The following is a 20,892-nucleotide window of genomic DNA, read 5'->3' as shown; positions in this document are numbered from 1 at the left end:
CAGATTTTGGATCCTGTGTACCCAATATCATGCATACCTGTCACTGATTTTGTCAGGAAAGTATTATCACTGCCCATTTTACAGATAGCATCTCTGAGGCCCACAGAGATGAAGACTCTTGCCCCATTATGTAGTAATCTGCAGACCTGGGGATTTGGTCTGTTTGACTCCACAGACTGGGCACTTTTCACTGCCACCCCTCACTGCCTCCCCACGTGGATGATCAGGGAAAGCAGACCCAACAGACAGCCATGGAACCCATGTCTTAAATGTACTGGTCGGGAGAGGCAGAAAAGGAAGGTGGGGAAAGAGGTCGGCCTCAGGAGTCAGTGCTCACCTCCTGGAAGTAATGTGAGGATAAACTCTCACCATCCATTCACTGATTTGATTCAACAAATTTATCAAGCAACAGCTGGCTAGGTGCCAGGCGCTGTTCTAGGTGCTGGGGATACAGCAGTGAACAAGTGAGGTGGGAAGGGACAGTGGAAGAGGGGGGACTAAACAAGCCAAAATTTTTTGTCACACATGAGGGGGTAATAAATAGATGGCTTTTCATTCTTGATGTTGATAATTAGAGAAATGTATGTTAACAGAGTTTTGGGGGGGGGAATCAATTTAAGCACAAGAACACTTTGAATTGCGGAATATATCTTCCAAACTCCTGGAGAAGATAAAGGACATACACATAGGAAAAAAAAGACTCTTAAGGACAAGAACCAAAAACAACCACATTTATTCTTTTCTTGTCACCTTTCTATATTTGTAAATTTTCTAAAACAAGTATTATTACTTTTATAATCATAGAGAAACAAATTTACTAAAATGTTAAAGAAAAATAAACTTCAAAAGAACCAGAACCTTCCTCTGCTAGCATTTAGGCAGTAACTGACAAGTCAGCCAGACAGGGTGATGCTTCACTGCTATAGTCACGCGGAATGATATCTTATTTCAACACACTGCCTGATTATTTCAGAATTCACTCGCAGGGGTAGCCACAGGAGGAAATACACGCTCAGCACTGAGGTATTAGGGACTGAGTCCTGAAGCTTAATTTTTCATTAGGGCATTGTGCCATTTTTCTATTAAGACAGGTTCATCTTTTTTTTTTTTTTTTTTTTGGAGAAGTGCTGATGTGTAAAACCTCATTTTCTTCCTTAGCACGCTGGCCTATGGATTTTATTTTTAATTGATTTCCAAGTGCTGCTAAGACTGGCAGAGAAACTGGGCTGGTGAGCTGTGTTGCCACAGTATTCCTGGTGCTGGAAAGGAAACTGCAGCTCTGTGAGAACAATGCCTTGGAAAATCTGTAAAACCCAGTCAAACACACCTAAGGTTTGTATGAAAGGGCAGGCATTACTCACGGTGCCTTTGACAGTGAGAACGGAGACTGAAAAGCCATCCAGCCCTTCAGCAATGAATGTGCCCGGATAAATCGGCCAGGTCTAATTTAGAAGCCAAGGAATAATTGTCTAATAATGTCTCAATATGGTGGATTCGATGCATTATCTTCCATGTTTTTTGAATAAAAGAAGATTCCTACCGCCCCTCCCCCACCAATATCAAATATAGAAATGGAAATATCCTCACTCGAACTAACAGGGTCTGTGAGGGACTTAGGATCTTAACATAAGATTCTGTTTCCTGCTAGAAATATTGTTTCAGAAAAAGTAGAAGCAATGATAGAAGGACCACAGGAAACATCTGTGTATACAAACAGGCCAGCTCACTAGGAATAAAAATGCATTATGCATCACGAAGGTCTAAATATTTTTATTAACATAGTTTGTTAACCAAGAACTGAGAAATAACGTTCCCTAAGAGTCCCCCATCAAATGCTTTCTTCAATATTTCATTTTATTCTTAGGAGAGAAGTAACTCTGAAATCTTATCTTAGATTTTAGCAATGAGTTTTCTATTAAAAGTTATTTCTTTTCCATCTCAGGCTGAGCAAAGCTCTGGGCCAAGGGGGTTAGGGAATTTGTTTCATAAAACTGACAGCTTGGCGAGCATTCAATCACTCGGCACTACACAACCCAGGAGAACAAATAAGTCCTTTTCTGATGCGGCTCCAGAAACATTACGATGTATGTTCCATAGCTTTATTCCTGCATTCATCCTGTTTGCTTCCTGCAGCAACAAGAAAAGGAGGCAGAAAGCACATCAAAACCTACCAGGAAGCGAAATTAATCAATCACACTCTCATTTGGAAGTTGGAGAAAAATGAGCGTGTTGGGTAAGCTGTTTTAGTGGTGCCTGGCCTTCCTTTCCAGAAGGCCAATACGTTCGGGGAACTTTCGGCCATTTTGTTGTGCTGTCCCCAGTGCCTCCAGACACGTGTCACGGCAAGATCTGACAGAGGCTTTAAGGAGGCAGATGAGGCAAGCTCGGTGGCTGCCTTTGGCAGAGGTGGTGCCAAGGGCAGGCAACTGGCTGGCAGCCTGGTCATCTTTCTGGGCAGCAGAGACCAGTCTGCCCCAAGCCCTGTGCTAGCAGGGCCCCAGCTCAGAAACTTCCTGTTTAACAGGCCTAACTCAGAGCAGCTAGAGAAAGGAAACTGTTACAGAATTTCTGCCCTCCTCCCTAAAAAAATTACGGGGAGTTTTGTTTTTTGTTTTTGTTTTTTTTTTTTTTTGGTACTCATACACAAAGCTCTGATTGAAAAAGTCTTGTGTGAGACAAAACTCATCTGTGCTGTGGGAAGATGGTGGTTACTGCTGGTGAGTGGTAATGAAGAGGGCACAGGGGGCTTTGGGGAGCTGGTGTGGTCCCCTGTCTCCACCAGGATGCTGCTGATGCGAGTGTGCTGTTTGTGAAAATTCTTCAAGCAGTGCACTTAATAATACGTGCACTTTCCTGTATGTATGTTAGGAGTTTAGATGAAAATCTGAAAATAAAAATCTGTGATGGATAACTTTTAGGACTTCTCCCATCCACATAAGTGGCTTTAGAAGTCACACATTGCTAATAAAAGAATAAACCCTATCCCCTCATTGCTTAAAAATTCTGACCTATTTAAAGTGTATGTGAAATAGAAAACCTTTTTAAAATGCTGATACTATCATTTAAGCTTTTACCCACCAAGTCCTTTATGCTTGGGAAAGAATATACTGTAGGCAATTTTGCTACAACTAATATCCACTCCTCAGAAAGTGATCCAGAAGGGCACAGGGAAACGACAAAGCTCATTTTCACTCTCCAATTCATTTTAAGACAGGCTATTGTTGGAGGCTCCTTCCAAAGACCCCAGTTCCATTTGTGGCCTTTCTCGCTCCTACGCTATCTGAGCCTTGTGGCCTGAGGAATCTCATCCTTACTTTTTTCACATCTTCCTCTATTTTTCTCTTTCTCTTTCATTTCCCTGCACGGAATTTCTCCTTATTCCTGCTGCTGCTGTCCACCACAAGACTGGACTCTGATACCTTTGTCACTGGTATCACTGGTGTCCTCAGATGAGTGTCACCACACCCTCCATTTTGCTCTGCATTTCTGACTGGAGTGGAAGGCTTGTGTCAGGCCAGGCCTTCAAAGGAAAGAGCTGTTCGTTAGTTTCCTATTCCAAGTGCGCCTCTGTCCTACCATTTGCGACACTCAGTCGGCTTATTTACTGAGGTTTATTTTGGAAGAGAAATAGTTGGGATGGCGGTGGGGAAGGGAAGTTTTGAGGACAAAAAAAATTGTCATTTGGTTTCAAAAGAGTTATGGATAATGGAGGGCTATGGTCGCTTTGCAAATAAAGATCTGAATGGTCTACTGCTACAAATGATTCTGCATTCTGCTGCTTTTAAAAACATAAAAAGGCTTTTCTAACTATATTGGACATAGGAACACATTATGTAAAGAAAGTGGTCTGCTCACCCAGGACCCAGTTTAACTCTTCCCACGTCTGGTTAAGGACTTGCAAGTCCAGGATGCCAGCAGGACCAAAGAATTTGTTCACTCACCTAATGTTCACTGGAGATGCCCGGCTGAATCCCCACATGGGCAGGATTTTAAGGAGCACGAGGCACAGGCTAGCTTCCAGGAAAGCAGAATGGAGCGCTCAGGCTCCTATTTTAAGAGAAGCGTTTCATGCAGACCCAGAGAAGCTATCTGAAAGCGCTCGGGATATGCTCCTGCCTTTTCCATTCCCAAGCTCCCTTTCTGCTCTGTGGTTTCATCCCCATACCGAGTCCCCAGGCTGAACTGAGTCTCCACTGCTTTGGCCCTGATCAGCCCGGCTCTCCAGACTGCAACTCCTCCCCCGGCAGGTGGGGTGACCAACTTGTCCCAGTTTGCCCAGGACTGCCGGGTTTTAAAGCTGAAAGTCCCATGTCCCAGGAACCCCCTCAATCCCAGGCCAACCAGAACAGTTGGTCACCTTGGTGGCAGGCCACCAGCCAAACTCCTCTCTACCAGCTGGGCCCAGTCAAAGCCTGAACCAGCAGGATTACCCATGTCCCCCAGTGCTTACAAATTCTGACCTATTTAAAGCATATGAACTTGGAAAGTGTATTTAAAGCTGCTGACTGAAGGTGCTCCTTGCTGTTGACTATGTCTGTCAGGTCTCCTTTCTTCCCCCATTTGCTGTTTCATTCACTGTTTTCATCATATTCCCTTCAGAACTGGGAGCTCACATGATTTACGTGGGCCAGTGCCAAGGTTTTCTGACCACTCGCCTATATCTGGGCCGCCCCATCCCTGGCTACAAAGGGAGAGTGGGACCCAGGTACCCAAACTCCCCCTGCTCCTGGCCCATCAAGGGGCCTAAACGAGAGAAACCAGGCTGTTGTCACGATTTACTCTGTCTACCAGCCATTACCAAGTCCTACAGAGTCAGCCTCCTAAATGCTTCTGGAATCCGGCCACTTGCTTCCCCATTCACAGCCACCATGCCGCTTCAGCTCAAGGTCAAGGTCATTGGTCTCCCTGGATTTCTGCAAAGGAGCCTTTTTGGTCTACCTTCCCTCCTGCCCCAGTTCATTCTCCACTAGGGAGAAAAACAAAACATGTAAAGTAAATAATGTCATTGGCTTCTGTGAAACTGCTTAGGATAGAGTCCAAGTTCTTTACCAAGGCTTACAAGACCCATTATGATCTGGACCCCGCCCACCTCTTCTGCTCATCGTCCATAACCTGCCCTTCTGCCACCTCAGCTTCCTCATCTGCAAATGAAAACAGCTGTTTCCAAATATTGCTGTGCAGTTTAAGGGAGAGCATGTAAATTAAATTCCTGCCCAGATGCTTCAGCTCCATCATGGATTTGGAGAACTTGGAATCTCCACCCCACCCACAGAAGTGGAAAAAGGAATGGGGCATTTGGCACTGGCCATCCCAGAGAGGGGGGAAAGCAACAGATTTGAAGGAAGGGAAGAAGCATTCCATACAGTCGGGGGATTAAGAGCTTTGTGTTCCAAACATCCGAGATGGAGCTGAGAGTGGGTCCAGTTGAATAGAGGAAGGCGGGATGAGTGGTGGTGATTAAAAACAAGAGGGATGAGGGTGAGGCCCCACTGGTGTGCTCACATTTGCTGAGCTCACACATGGGTAGATGGCACAGAGCTAAGTGGGAAGATGGAAGTACTCAAAGCACAAGAATTTGACATTTCACCACCGATTAATGGGGACAGACCCCTGTAAATAAGAGAAATGAGGTTTTGAGTTCATGCCTTTGAAGACTTGCTTTTGGAAACAGACAAACAGGGAAATTTGCCTAGCTGTAATTTTTTTTAATTAAACATATTATCAGCATCTAAGTACTACGGAGCATACTGCCAGGAGCCACGGAGGGTTGGGTTGTCCCAGACAGTGACTAAAATGAACCTTAGGAAGTGCTGCCTGGCTCAAGAGAATGAATGCTGGTTTGAGACCAAGCCACAAGAAAAAAAAAAAAAAAGACACATGATTCCTGCTCTCAAAAACAAAACAAAACAAAGAGGGGGAAACAGACAGAAAGAAAAGGAAAAAAGCTCAGGTTCTGTGGGAGAAAACATGGATATGTGTACACTTAGGAAAAAAAATGATTTTTTTTATTTTACAGATATTCATAAGAAGAACAGCCTAGCAGCTACTTCTTTACATGTGTATTTATTTTTAACAAGAACAACATTCTCAGCACCGATGAAAGCTAGATCAAGAAGTAAGGTGGCCAGGGCTTCCCTGGTGGCACAGTGGTTAAGAATCCGCCTGCCAATGCATGGGACACGGATTCGAGCCCTGGTCCAGGAAGATCCCACATGCTGCGGAGCAACTAAGCCCGTGCGCCACAACTACTGAGCCTGCGCTCTAGAGCCCGCGAGACACAACTACTGAGCCCGCGTGCCACAACAAGAGAAGCCACCGCAATGAGAAGGAGCCTGCGCACCACAACGAAGAGCAGCCCCAGCTCTCGGCAACTAGAGAAAGCCCGCGTGCATCAGTGAAGACCCAACGCAGCCAAAAATAAATAAATAAATAATTTTATAAAAAGAATCAAGGTGGCCGACACAACGGCACCCTTTCCAGGGACCTCTCTTGGCCCCCTGGCCATTCCCACCACTTCATCTCCAATCCTGCCCCAGGGCATTTGGCCTTTGCCCTCCAAAATGGACAAAGACCTTAATTAGGGTGAAGATACAAGGATAGGGGGACTCAGCTTTGTCACCTGTCTGCCTTACCTGCTTCACCTTTTCTTTTCTTTCCTGGTTAAGTTTTCTGCCACCGTTTAATTGCAGAGAACAGCGGCTCGGACAGTAAATGGGCCTCTCCGACCAGGCCTGCCCTACATGGTTAGGCAATTCCTAGAGATTATGCTTCTTCCTTCCCCCTGCCAGGCTTTCCAGCGCCTCCCAAGGAGCCCCTAGTTAAAATGAATGCACTCCAGAACAACTGACAAGGGAGTGACCCAAGCTAACAGTGGTACAAGTAAAGTTGGGACTGACAGAGGGCCAGGTCCTCAGGACAGGAGCAGGAAGGCGGATTCTCCCAGCTGATGTGAGCCAGCAACCACTGCTCCTTGCGGACCGGGAGGTAACAGCTAAGCCCCAGGCCGCACCTAGAGTCTGTCATACAGAGTGAAGTAAGTCAGAAAGAGAAAGACAAATACTGTATGCTGACACATATATACGGAATTTAAGAAAAAAAATGTCATGAAGAACCTAGGGGTAAGACGGGAATAAAGACACAGACCTACTAGAGCATGGACTTGAGGACACGGGGAGGGGGAAGGGTAAGCTGTGACAAAGCGAGAGAGAGGCATGGACATATACACACTACCAAACGCAAAGTAGATAGCTAGTGGGAAGCGGCCGCATGGCACAGGGAGATGAGCTCGGTGCTTTGTGACCACCGAGAGGGGTGGGATAGGGAGGGCGGGAGGGAGGGAGACGCAAGAGGGAAGAGATATGGGAACATATGTATATGTATAACTGATTCACTTTGTTATAAAGCAGAAACTAACACACCACTGTAAAGCAATTATACTCCAATAAAAATGTAAAAAAAATTTTTTTTAAGATGCAGGAATTAGTCCTTAAGCCCCGATAGATAATGTTCATCCAAAGATCCTAGCACCAGCCGCCCCGGAGCACCTGGGAACTTGTCAGAAATACAAATTCTTGGGCCCTACTCCAGGTCTGCATGGGGAGCTGGTCCTAGGAATCTGTGTTTTAACAAGCCCTCCAGATGATTCTAATGCACGCTAAAGCTTGAGAACCACTGGTCTACAGGCCTCCAAGAAAGGGAGGAGCTGTGCCGGGCTGGGAGGGAGGAAGAGAGGCGCAAAGCGGCTGGGTGTTACAGGACAGGTGAGAGCGCAGGGGCAGAGTGAAGCAAGCATGCTCTAGAGCTGCGCTGTCCAATATGGTAGCCACTAGCCACAAGTGGCAATTTACATTTAAAATAGAAAGACAAATATTGCATGATCTCACTTAAATGTAGAATATTTTGAAAAAACCCACAAAACCACATTTATAGTAACATAGAGTAGAATGGTGGTTACCAGAGACTGGGATGTGGGGGAAAAGGGGAGACTGAAAAAGAAAGAAAGAAAAAAGAAAATAGAAGGATGGTTGCCAGGGGTTGTTGGGAGGAGGGTGAATAGCGAGTTAGTGTTTAGTGAGGAGAGAGATTCAGTTTGCAAGACGGAAAGGGTTCTGGAGGTGGATGGTAGTTACTGTTGCACAACAATATGGATGTACTTAACACCACTGAACTGTACAGTTAAAAATGGTTAAGAAAAAGATTAAAAAGTCAGGCCTCAGCCACACCAGTCACATTGCTAGTGCTGAAGAGCGACTTACAGCTAGTGGCTACCATATTGGACAGCGTAGGACATGTCCATCATCGCAGAAAGTTGTATTGAACCACACTGTAGAGAATCCCAGTTCCCCCTCCTTTGAGCTGTGTGACCTTGTGTAAGTTACTAACCGTCTCTGAGCCCCCGATTCCTCCTTTATGATATAAAGCTCATAACATCCACCTACCTCATATGGCTGTTATGGAGCTGGAACTAAAATAATAAATGTAAATCACCTGGTACAACTGTCCAGGCTATAGCAGGAGCTTGATAAATAATAGGTAATACTCTTGCTACTATGATTTTATAAGCAACCATCAGAGACATTTTCTAATAGAACTGACAATCTGCATTGGCTCAGATGGACTCCTTTCACTATGTTTTGACTGCAAATTTCGAAGCTTGTGTGAGTGGCTCTGTTTTCAGCAGGACAAGCCAGCAGTACCATCCTGAAGCAACACCCATTTGCTGGCAGGTCAAAAAATGGGGCATTCTAATCCAGAAGCAGTACTGTAGAAGACCTGTAGTAAAGCTACAATTCTTGAAGTCGGAGAGCCTCATTTTGTGTGGAGATTTTTTTCCTTTTTCCTTTTAAACCACTAATGTCACAATCCATGGGAAGGGTCCATTACATTAGACTCAAGGCTTCAGTGTTCCTCATCTAGAAAGATGCCCGAGAGATCTTGTAACCTTCTTGCAGACCTCCCCCCATAAAGAAAGCAAAAAAAACACAGCCGAGATATCATCAAAAAGTCTACAAATAATAAAAGCTGGAGAGGGTGTGGAGAAAAGGGAACCCTCCTACACTGCTGGTGGGAATGTAAATTGATACAGCCACTATGGAGAACAGTATGGCGGTTCCTCAAAAAACTAAAAACAGAATTACCATATGATTCAGTAATCCCATTACTGGGCAGACAAAACTATAAGTTGAAAACATACATGCACCCCTGTGTTCACAGCAGCACTACTCCCAATAGCCAGGACATGAAAACAGCCTAAATGTCCATCGACAGATGAATGGATAAAGATGTGTCATGCATACACACACACACACACACACACACACACGCACATATATATATATAATGGAAAACTACTCAGCCATAAAAAAAGGATGAAATAATGCCATTTGCAGCAACACGGATGGACCCAGAGATTATCATACTAAGTGAAGCAAGTCAGAGAAAAACAGGTATCATAAGATATCACTTATATGTGGAATCTAAAAAAATGATACAAAGGAGCTTATTTACAAAACAGAAATAGACTCACAGACATAGGAAACAAACTTATGATTACCAAAGGGGAAAGAGGGAGGAGGGATAAATTAGGAGTTTGGGATTAACACATACATACTACTGTATATAAGACAGATAAACAACAAGGCCGTACTGTATAGCACAGGGAACTATATTCAATATCTTGTAATTATCTATAATGGAAAAGAATCTGAAAAAGAACATATATATATACAACTGAATCACTTTGCTGTACACCTGAAACTAACACAACATTGTAAATCAACTATCCTTCAATAAAACATACACACACACAGCCAAGAGCAACTGTACAACATGGAGACATCCTCTGTGCTGAAGAGCAGTCATGAGGGAGAGAATGGGCTGGGAAAATGGGAATAGTACTTCATATGGGGTTTTATACTAATTAGGAAATAGGGAGTCACTGAATGTTCTTGAGCTAGAGAGATGAAGTTAGAGGGTTGCTTTAGCGAGAGGAAGAGCAGCTGGGGGAGCAAGACAGGAGTGGGGCAGAGTAGTGAGAAGACTGAGGATACTGCCAGGTGAACCATGCTGAGGCCTGTGCTCCCGACAGCGGTGGGCAGGGCTGAGGAGAGGAGGACGGCGGGTCGAGCCTATGTGAACTGGCAGCAGAGTTGACATGGGGAGCCAGGGATAAAGGGTCCAGGCTCCGGGCACTGAGGCTGCATGCTCAGACATCATGTCCAAGAGGCCAGTTTTCCCCTTCAAACTCTTTTGGAGGGATTTCCCTGGCAGTCCAGTGGTTAGGACTTTGCGCTTCCACTGCAGGGAGCCCGGGTTCGATCCCTGGTCATGGAACTAAAATCCTGCAAGCCGCACAGTGTAGCCAAAAAAAAGAAAAAAGAAAAAGAAAAACAACTCCTCTGGAGAAGCATTTCCATTCTTCACATGGACTCTGGACAAAGCCAGCTCTGTGGGTAATGGGTCAGAAGAGTCAGGTAAGGGACTGGCAGCAGGACCCTTGCTCAGGTTGGTTTTTCTGGCTTAGAAATCATAACAAAGGCTCCCTTTCCTGATCTACTCAGGCCTCCTGGGTGAATCTCAGACTTTCTAATGTTCTGGATGAGTAACATTAAAAAAAAAAAGGAGGATCCAACATGAGTTGGACAACTTCTGACTTTGTCAAAAAAAGATGTTAAACTACAAATGTCATCATTCATAAAAGAGACTAACACTAAGAAAAGTGGGAAAGGCCATTTTAGAATCAAGGGAAGTTCTGTAAAATGGAAAAGGTTTAGCTTTAAAAAAGAGACTGAGTACATTTTTACTCTTCTTCCATTTAACTGTGCATGCGTAGAAATGTTGTCCCACATGGGGTGGCAGTCTTCAAGCCTGGTCTGTAGGGATCACGGGTTTATGTGACTTTCCAAAACGGTTCCCTGTGCAGTTTGGGCTGTAAGAATCAGGCTTGTTGACCCCAAATCCAACTGCCCAGCTCCTAAGAGCAAAAACAAGGCCTAAGGTTTCTGGCGTGGGTGTGTCTAACATGGAAAGGCCAGGCAGAATCAGTCTCTTCTAGCCTTCTTAAAATGCAAGTGATAAGCCACAAAGGATCCTAGAACAAATATTGATATTTTCACATTCAATAATTTCATATTTAGTCTAGTGGGTTACTGATTTCTTTTTTTCACAAAAGGAAATTGCAGCCAGAGCTAATTGCTCAATCTGAAATGTATCTGGACATTGTTTAGATGTTGGAAAGGAAACAGTAACATTGCAGAGTTTTAGCAAAGAGGAGGGCATTATTTTAGAAAAAAAATGCAAATGTAAATTAATAGAAAATGCAGTCCTGAATGGTTTTCAAAGCTTCAATGTACACAGTCGAAATAGCGCCTCTATTTTGAGCTTTCCTTGACATTTTTCTTATTTTTAAATGCAAAAGGAAATTCATCGGCACAGGCTCAATCCATTCCCATCCATTGATTTGTTGGCCAATCAATGGCCACTGTAATCTGAAAAAAATAACACCAGTTTCTCTGAACCTTTCCAAGCGAGGCTGTGTTCAGCTAAGCTTAATAAAGAGAAAAACAGCAAGGACCATCTGGAAAACAGTCTTCCGGAGTCGCGAAAGATAGTGGCAGCCTTTGCCCAACCTGCTATAAATAAGTGTCTCAGGAAAAAAAAAACACCCGATTTTCAAATCTGTTTCTACTTAATACAGCTGCAATAGAGTTTATTTAGCTTTTCCCTATAGCAGGAAGACTGTTTGCATTTTTATGACAAGGGTCTAAATGTTTTTCACAGCCATTTCCATTGCCATTATTTTGAGGAACAACATACCACGCGGACCTGTCTGTTGGCTTCTGCAGCACTCAGTGGTGGCCCCAGTGGGCTCTGCACCATGAAACTGGCCTCCAAAGCCCAGATTTATGATCCTGCTTCCTCTCCCACTGTTGCAGCCATCACCCAAATCCTACCCTGCAAGGGCTGGGCAATTCAGAATGACCAAGAGTCACGTGCTGCAAATCAATTATTTATCTGCCTGGACCCAGCACTCGGTGGATGTCTGCCAGCTCATTGCCTCTTCCTTCAGGCTGACAAGGAAGAGTCAAACTACTCTTCAAGGGAGGCTAGAACTCACCAATGAGGGTCTAATTGCTGGCTGGCTTGGTCAACCCCTCCATGCTCACCTTTCCATCTTTCCTCACTGGCTAAGCCTGCAAAGGAATCCCTCTACAATCGACACTTGGAACTCCTTCGGACACTCTTTGGAAAAGGTCGGCCTGCCTTGGATGGCTGCAAAATGAAGTGGCCCCCAGTGATGTCTGCAATGAGCACCTGGCCATACCCTTGAGCACCCGCAAACACCCATCCCTCTCCAAAGACTGTCAGGGCAGGGTTTGTCCTGGGACACTGTCCTGTGGAACGAGCAATCCACCTCTCTGTTCTCTCTCTGTCCCCCAAGCGCCCATCCCATTTCCATGGATGGGCAGGGAATGGTTCAACCCCATGACACCTTCCCCATGAAGGCATGACCACCCCCCTTCTAGCCTTTCCAGGGACCAGCAGTAAGAAGATGGCCGAGGGCTCATCCAGCGGCAGCATTCCATCTGTTACTGTTGACTGCAGGCATTACCAGGACCGAGCTGGCTGGAGGAGCCCTGCTGCCGTTCTCTTTCCCAAGCAGAACTGCTGCAGGGAAATAAATGTGTGTAAGAGGGGGGAAAACCGGGAAGGGTGGTGAGGCCCACCTGAATTTGAATGTCCAATAATTTTGAAAAATGCTCCATCTCCTCACCATTGACTTTCTCTCTCAACAGTACTGGAAAACACAGAAATGAGTGGTGGGTAAAGCGCTGCTACGATCTGAAATGAGTCTATTACAGTGTTATGAGCAGAGCTCTCCCAAGTACACTAAAGGGCTAAATTAATTGGCTCAGGCTTAAGATGCTACAGGAGAAATGACAGTGGGGAGGGGGTGGGGTAGAGGAAGATGCCTGGTGGCTTTGAAAGCAGGCCTGGAATCAGGTGTATATGAAAAAGAAATCGGGAAGAAACAGAGAAGCTGTTAGTTGTTACAGTGTGCCCCCCAATTACCTATGACTTATTTGATCACCTGACTTAAAAAAAGAATCTCTGGGGCTTCCCTGGTGGCGCAGTGGTTGAGAGTCGGCCAGCCGATGCAGGGGACATGGGTTCGTGCCCCGGTCCGGGAAGATCCCACGTGCCGTGGAGCAGCTGGGCCCGTGAGCCATGGCCGCTGAGCCTGCGCATCCGGAGCCTGTGCTCCGCAGCGGGAGAGGCTGCAACAGTGAGAGGCCCGCGTACAGGAAAAAAAAAAAAAAAAAAAAAAAAATCTCTGTATAATCTCTTATACAATCTTATAGACCCTTCCACCCACTTTAAAATTAAATCAGGCACATGACCCACTTCCAACTGTTAATTAATCACCCCCATGAATTGTACATATAAGTCAGAGGGGGAAATTGTGTCTTTTATTATTTCAAACTGAAAATTTCCAAAAGCCACAAATTACCTATTAAACCTTGGTCTAGACCAGTGGTTCTCAACCAGGATCCATTTTGCCCCAGAGGGGACATTTGGCAAGATCTGGAGACATTTTTGGCTGCCACAACTGGGGTGGGGAGGGGGGCAACACTTCTGGCATCTGGTGGGTGGAGGCCAGGGATGCTGCTAAACAGCCTACAGTGCACACGGCAGCCCCACGGCAGAGTGACCTGGCCTAAAATGTCAACAGGGCCAAGGTGGAGAAACTGTGCTCTAGATACAGGCAAATACGCTTGGCCTTCAATATTTGTATCTTTGGCACTCATCAAAGGAGAAAAATCCCATTTTCCTTGAAATCTAAGGTTGGCTTACATATATGTTTACTAAGGACACATTTACTCCTCTCCAAATAAATGAAACAGGTTCTCAATCTGAATCTGGGAACATTAAAGAAATACTGTGATGATGGTGGAGCTAGGCAGGGTGCATTTTAAATGCATATTTCATCAGTCTAAATGGATAGAAATTAATATCTCATAAAATAAAATGATTATCTAGTTACATTCCATACAAAACCAAAATCAATACACTGCATCTTACTTAACCTGCAATTAGTGTTTTAAAAAACTAAACCAAGGAAATGCCATTCTTTCCCATTTCTTGCTAGCTGGGTACACATTTCTGAGCATGAGCCATTAAAAAGCAAACAAGCAGACAAAGCCCCCCCTTTTTTAAGCAGATTTTTCCAGAGCATAAAAAGCTTTCTGAATCATTCTATTTTATTTACTATAGATTCAATCATTCTTTAGTGAACAAAACATGCAGCCCATTCTGTTGGTTATGCCTGCCTGGCTTTCCAAATACCCTCAAAACTGGGATGATGAATCACATACTTTGTGGCCCCACTGTGTGTGTGTGTGTGTGCGCGTGCGTGTGCGTGCGTGCGTGTGCATGTGTGTGTGTGTGAGGTGGGTGTGGGAGTCCTTCAGCCAATTGTTTCCATAAAGTCTTAAGAGCAGGTGCTGAGATTCTCTAAAATTCCTTTAGTTCTAGAACATTCTGTGTGGCTGTGCGGTGTCCCCAGGATGAGGATGGGCTTCGGGCAGGAAAAAAAGCGTGTTCCTAGAGTTGGCCTAGAGCTTCCAGGCTAAAACCGTGGAGGAAAGAATGGCTGACAGCTATAGCATTTCGACCCTTCCGGGCCACCGTTCCTTTCCCTGAATTGTAAGGCCAAAGTGGGCATACACACAAAGGCAAAAATAACAGCAATGACAAAAACGCCGAAGCATACCCAGCCTTGGCTGCCAGTGAGGCCCAATTCCGCTGCTGAGAAAGAACAGTTGCTACAGTGCAGCTGGAGGAGCTTTTCCAGGGAACTGGTAATACCCTGGCTGTTAATGAATTATTTTTCGCCAGAATGTCGGATTCTTCCTGTGCTCCAGTAAACAGTCTGCTTCTGCCATGGGAAACAAAACCAGCTCCTTCCGAGGAGATCAAGGAGGTCAGCCAAGGGTCCCCTGTGGGGGCAGCCCCCTCAGGAGCCAGAGCCACAGGCGCCTGACCTATAAATCACCGAAGCTCCAAGTTCATTATTCCAGCTCTTTCTGTTTCCTTGGGCCATGCCCAGGGCCCAGGGTAGGGCCCAGGAAGACCACAGTGCCTGCTGTGAGCCTTCCCCCACCCTCCTGAGCTGCCCCTTGTACAGGGCTCCTCATCGATGGCACCACATGTGTGTAAAACTGGCCTTCCTGGTGTTCATCCTGTCTCTCTCTTGCAGAAACTGCATTTATTCCCTTGCTCTTGTTTTCATCAAGCTGTCAGGAAATGACTATGTGCATCCCCCTCTTTTCCTTTCTCTTCTTTAAAACTGGCCCCAGACCCAAATAACCCACTCTCAGCACAAGGATGTCTACTTGGGACACTATTCTTCAAACACACATCCCCGGGAAGGATATTATTAGAGCAGGTGTCAAGGAAATCAGTCGCTCAGGAGGGAGACAGCTCTCCAGTGGGCAAGGACACTGGCCTGGGGTGGGGTGGGCTGGGGTGGAGGAAAGGACGGCCAGCCCTGCCCACCCCACCCCTGTCTTGCTGTCATCTCCATTCAGTTTCAGGAGCCCACATTCCTCATGGAAGGTGACTGAGCAAACATGCTCATGGGCAGGCTTGATGGGGACCCCCCAAAAATGGCACCTTAGCTACCAATAATCAAAGTTGCCTGATGCCAGACTGTTGTGGCTCTTGAGTCAGGCCCATGCCTCCCACCTGCCATGGGGATGGAGGGCGTTTATGCCCCCCAAAACTTCTGGAGGTGCTATGAGGCTGAAGACACAGGCTGGCAGAGCAGAGCTGCCTAATAGAAATACGTGTGTAATTTTCAAGTTTCTAGTGGGCACACTAAAAAGATTAAAAGGAACAGGTGACATTAATTTCAACACTAGCTTATTTAACAAATATATTCAAAATATTATCATTTTAACATGTAATCAATATAAAAATTATTAGTGAGCTATTTTGCATTCTTTCTTTGTACTAAGTCTTAGAAATCCTGTGCATACGTTATCGTCATAGCATACCCTGCTTTGGACTATGCACCTTTCACCTGCTGAAAAGCCACATGTGACTAGTGGCTACTATATGGGATGGTGCAGGTATAGAATATTTCCATCATCATAGAAAGTTCTATTAGACAGTGCTGGGCTGAAAGACCAAAAAAGCTGTGGGAAGAACAGTGACGTGTGAGAACAGCATGGGTGATAAGAATTACAGCAGAAATGGGAACTGCAAGGATTGGGATGTTCTAGGAGCCCAGCCCTACCTCTAAGTGGAGATTAAAACGGGCTCTTACGAAAGGCCCAGGGCCCATGTCAACATGGTGGGGGGCTGCGGGCTGCCCTCACAGAGGTGGCAAGGCCAGCGAGTATAATCATTACTTAAGGCATCTGCTGCTTGAGCAGCCTGTATCTTAGCTCTTCGGATCTGTTTAAGGCAGGGGCTGGGAGAGAATATCACCAAAGTCACGTATGTTCTTTCAATAACAATTCTGGGTTTGCAATCTAATTTGGTGAAGCAGATACAGAAACATGATCAAATTACGTGCGCCTGTGTCTGCGCGTGCATGTGTGCCCCTATGAGTGTTCTTGGCTGGAGAGAGAAGGAGGGTCATGTGCGAAATCCAGAAGTACTAACGTGGCCACCCAAATCACCTCCTCAGCAGCTGCCATCAGAACACAGGAGAGCGGTAGCCTTGAAAGGCTCATCAGAAATTGTGAGCCACAAAGGAGACGCCTTGGGTCTGGTAAGAATGAGATGATGGGCATCTGGGCAGACGGTCAGGTGGGAGGGAGAAGTGGCAATCAGAGACATTCTCCAAAGACAAGCGCTGCCAACTCTACAGCAAGGATGTCACCCTGATCCCCAAATCAAGCTTAATTCAGGGTCCCACACAAGCTTCTGTGCACGGGGGAGTGCAATTAGCCATCTTTCCCCTTCCTCAAGAGCCTCATCCTCTGAGGTCCCCCTCACGTCCTGATCATGGAGGCGGCAGAGTCAGCAACACCTCATATGTGGATTCAAATCCTGGCTCTCCCAGTGGCCCCAGAATTTCTAGGGGGTTAAAGGCCACCATCTGGTTGGAAGGGGGCTAAAAGACTTGCTTCGATGGTGCAGCTGCAGAGCAGGAACACACCTTATTTTTATTTAGAGTTTATTTATTTGAGACGGTTAAGAGTCAGAAATACCTTACCTACCCTCTGGGCCCACCACGGACCTCAGGCTCATTATTTAATCTGTCTCATCCTCAGTTTCCTCGTGTATAAGATGGGAATGCTACTGCTCATCTCACGTGGGCTCGTCGGCTTGGAACTACCCAGGGCTAGAACTGCAGCAGGACACCAGGCGCTCCGAGACCCCAACCAAACACAAATCTCTACATTTCTCCCTGCTGGTCTCCCTTGATAATAACTTACAGCTCCCTCCCACCACCATTCACTCCATCAGTTCCATCATTTAGTCACTCAACTCTCATTCATTAAGCAACGGTTGGGTGTTGGGAATTCCAAGATGAAAAGGCACAGTCTTTCCATCTGAAATAGTTAAGGACTATTTGGGGTCTATCTCCTTGGCACATAAATAAGAGACTTGGGGGAAGGGTAGAGGAACATGTTGTCCCTTTCAGTCATAACCACCGAAGTCTGGAATCAGACACTCAACTGGAAATTTCTCTGAGCCTCAGATTCCTTATCTGTAAAATAATGCCTCTGTTACACCATGGTTTCCCACATGTAAAGTGTCTGGCAGACAGAGGGCAACAACAAATGTTAATGTCCTTCTCGACTTATTTCCCTCCACTACCCTCCTTCCCTGAATCTAAGGTTACAGAAGGAGCCAGCGAATAGACACTTGCTATTTTCTTACTGGAGATTCAGAGCACACTGTGTGTGGATGTCTCCACATACAGAATACCTCCATTCTGGGTCAAATGGTTCTGGGGAGACCAGTCCTATCTAGTTTTCAGGTCATTATAGCTAGGGCTATATTGGTCTTCTGGTGCTACAGCACTTCCAGCAACACCTCGTCACACACCTTCCAGCCTTTTTCTTTCTTTCTTTCTTTCTTTCTTTTTTTTCCCCCTCCATTTCAGGGGTCCTGTCTTGGTGGCTCTGCTTTCTGGCTACAAGACTTTTCATTTATTTTACAGTTCTTGACCAAATGCCCATCAACCAAGTTCTCATATTGGCAACTGGCATCACCTGGAAAGCTGTTTTCTCATTTGTTCCTGAGATGGGCAGATTTTCCTGGGCCAAAACTCACCTCTGGAGGTCTGGGCTTCTTTGCATGATAAAGGACCTCCCTGGCTGGCTGAATGGCACCATGGGCTGGTGCCAAAGCAGCCAGTACCCCAAGATCCAGTCTCACTTGGCTCGTGGTGCCCGACCACCTTGTCAACGTCTCTAGTGGGCATCTGTCAGGATGAGGCAGAAGCGCCCATTCACAGGATATTGTGTGGGGGGTGGGGGGTAGCTGGCTTCTCTGGGCTTCCAAGGGGCAGAGAAATCGGGATGCCACCGGGCTTATAGCCTTCCAGCCACCCCGCCTTCAGAAAGGAGCACAGCTCCCTGTGTTCCCCTTTGAAAAGAAAACACTGAGGACAACAGTGGGTAGGGGCATAATGCTGCTCGGGTGAGCGGCTCCCATTCACTAGCCGCCCCACTGCCCTCCTCCCACGCTGCCACCCCTCTACTGGAACAAAGGCATATCACAACGCATTTTCAAAGTTATCAAAAGTCTCTTGGTCAATCAACAAACGATTCTGATGACGCAAAAGGAGGAAGAGAGACGTCTAGAAAACGGTGGGAGATTCCTTGGGAAAAGCACACAAAACCTTGCCCGATGCATGCAAGGCTAAGAATTGTTTTCTCCCTGCTGGCTGCTTTTCTCTCTGTTCTAAAGAGCAGCTTCCAAGAATCAGCTAAATAAAGGGATCACACTAGAGGATGAGAGATAATGCTAAACCAACAAAAACAAAGACCCAAATGAAACAGAGCCAGCCTGAGAATCCGCGGTTATCAAAACTTTGTTTGGCCGTATCTATTTATCATCGCTGCACACCCGGGCTCTGCGGAATATCATTCTGTTGATGTCACTTATCCTCAGCAAAATATTTACACATCCTTAAAAACGCCAGATGAGGGGGGCCGCCCCCGCACTGCCGCGAGCCGCCCCTCAAGCCCCGTCGCCGAGTTCTGGGTAGACCGTGAGGTGGGTAACGACGGTGGGTGGCTCCAGCGGGCACAGGTAAAAGCTGCTGACAGTTCCGGCAACGCGGCCACGCAGGCGCCGCGCCCTGCCCTGCCCACCTCTCCCCTACCTGACTCTGTAAGAAGCAGCCACATCCCCATACGGTGTCAGCGTCTCCTCCGCCTCCCCCTGCTTTTCTCATTGATTAAGTTCTCAAACCATTGTTAAAGCCGGGTTGCTTTTCCCCGGAAAACTGGGCTGAATTCATTAAGCTTCCCCCCATCACAAAAGGAATATTCATAAAAGTTTGGCAGGCAGAGAGGGAAGCTGACTGCGTGCCTTGGGGTGGGTGACAATTCGCTCCTCCACAGCCACCTTCTTCTTCCGTGCCCCATCCCTCTCTGCATCCATCCGTCGTGCCCCAAACCTACTCCAGGGACTTCTGACAGGGAAAAACAAAGCAGCAGCTGTTTGGCAACATTTCTACCCCCTCGCCGGCAACTGTGGTGGGATGCCATTTCCCCACCCAGGCGGAGCTTATCCTGAACAATAGTCGGGCTTTAAACGGCAAACAAGCAAACACACAGAGCATAACCCCAACCCCGAAAAAGCCAACGCGGAGGAAGGCAAGAACTCCCTCCGCAGCAAAAGGCACCGCTGAAACGCACGCAAAAATGCAGCGAGAAGGCTGCTCGGTGCCTAACATGGCAGAAAGCCCGAGCTGGTGCGGCCACCCCGGGTCCGGGCATTGGGGGGCACGAAGGCTCGCGGGGCGCCGACGCACACTCACCCAGCTCCGGGAGGATGCGGGGCTGGCCGAGCGTCACAAAGACGAGCCCAGTGAGATCTGGCAAAACCCAACTTTCCACCCGGCTCGCCAGGGCCGCCAGATACGTCAACAGAATCCATCTTTCGAAGGGCCTGGAAGGCGCCGGGTTTTCCGGGCCGGGGCAGAGCGGCAGAGCCGAAGGCGGCCCGGTGCGATGCCCGGGCGCGGAGTCCGCCGCGTGCCGCCCTCTGCGCCCGGTGCCAGCGCCGGTGGCGGCCCGAAACCCACTTCGGGGCCCCCGCCCCGCCGCCCGGCGCCGCCTCCCCGGCCGGCCCCGGCCCCGCCGGCCAGTGCGCGGCGCCGGGAGCAGGAGCGGGGCCCGGGGACGCCGCGCGGGTGGCGGCCTCGGCTCGCGTCCCCGCCCCCGCCCGGCCCTCCCCGCTGGCCCCGGCCTCCGGGCGCCGTCCTGCCTCCGGGAGCAGGCCCCTCCCCGGGCGCCGGGCCCCGCCAGGCGCGCCCAGCCCGGCGCGCCCCCTGCGTCCCGGTGGCAGGTCCGCGCGGGGAGGGCACGGGGCGGGTACCCCGGCCCGCACGGGGGGGTCGCGGCCGCTACCTTGCAATCGCGGCCGCCGCCTCCAGGAAGCCAAGGGGTGGTCGCGGGTGCGGGAACTCTCCGGTCTGGCCTCGCCGCCGGCCGCCTGAAGGGGGTGCGCAGCGGTGGGAGCTGCCGTCGCCGCTGTCACCGAGCTGCTGTCGCCGCCGCTGCTGCCGGTCGTGCGTGAGCGTGTGTGCGCCTGTGTCCAGACGAGTGTGTCTGCGTGCGGCGCCCGGCCTTTACTATATACACCGAGGGGTGGGAGGAGGCGGGGAAGGGGAGGGCTTGGGGGAGGTGGCGGAGGAGG

The 20,892-nt window shown here is 47.7% G+C and overlaps 1 protein-coding gene across 2 annotated transcripts in view; it reads right to left on the bottom strand.

Annotated features, from left to right (window-relative positions):
• The window catches only part of RAI2 (retinoic acid induced 2), a 61,111-nt gene extending 40,436 nt beyond the window's left edge, over positions 1–20,675 (bottom strand). Inside the window, exon 1 of one of the 2 annotated variants that reach the window (XM_060086369.1) lies at positions 20,604–20,675. The gene's annotated coding sequence lies outside the window, so the exon portion shown is untranslated. Of the gene's footprint in view, positions 1–20,011; positions 20,210–20,603 lie in introns of those variants that run through there. The other variant, XM_060086368.1, reaches the window with a different exon arrangement.
• Positions 20,676–20,892: the final 217 nt, after the last annotated feature.

The sequence above is a fragment of the Mesoplodon densirostris genome, chromosome X (assembly GCF_025265405.1).
Source record: "Mesoplodon densirostris isolate mMesDen1 chromosome X, mMesDen1 primary haplotype, whole genome shotgun sequence".
Classification (NCBI taxonomy): Eukaryota; Metazoa; Chordata; class Mammalia; order Artiodactyla; family Ziphiidae; genus Mesoplodon; species Mesoplodon densirostris.
The sequence above is the reverse complement of the archived record's forward strand: the minus strand, read 5'-3'. Positions and strand labels throughout refer to the sequence as shown.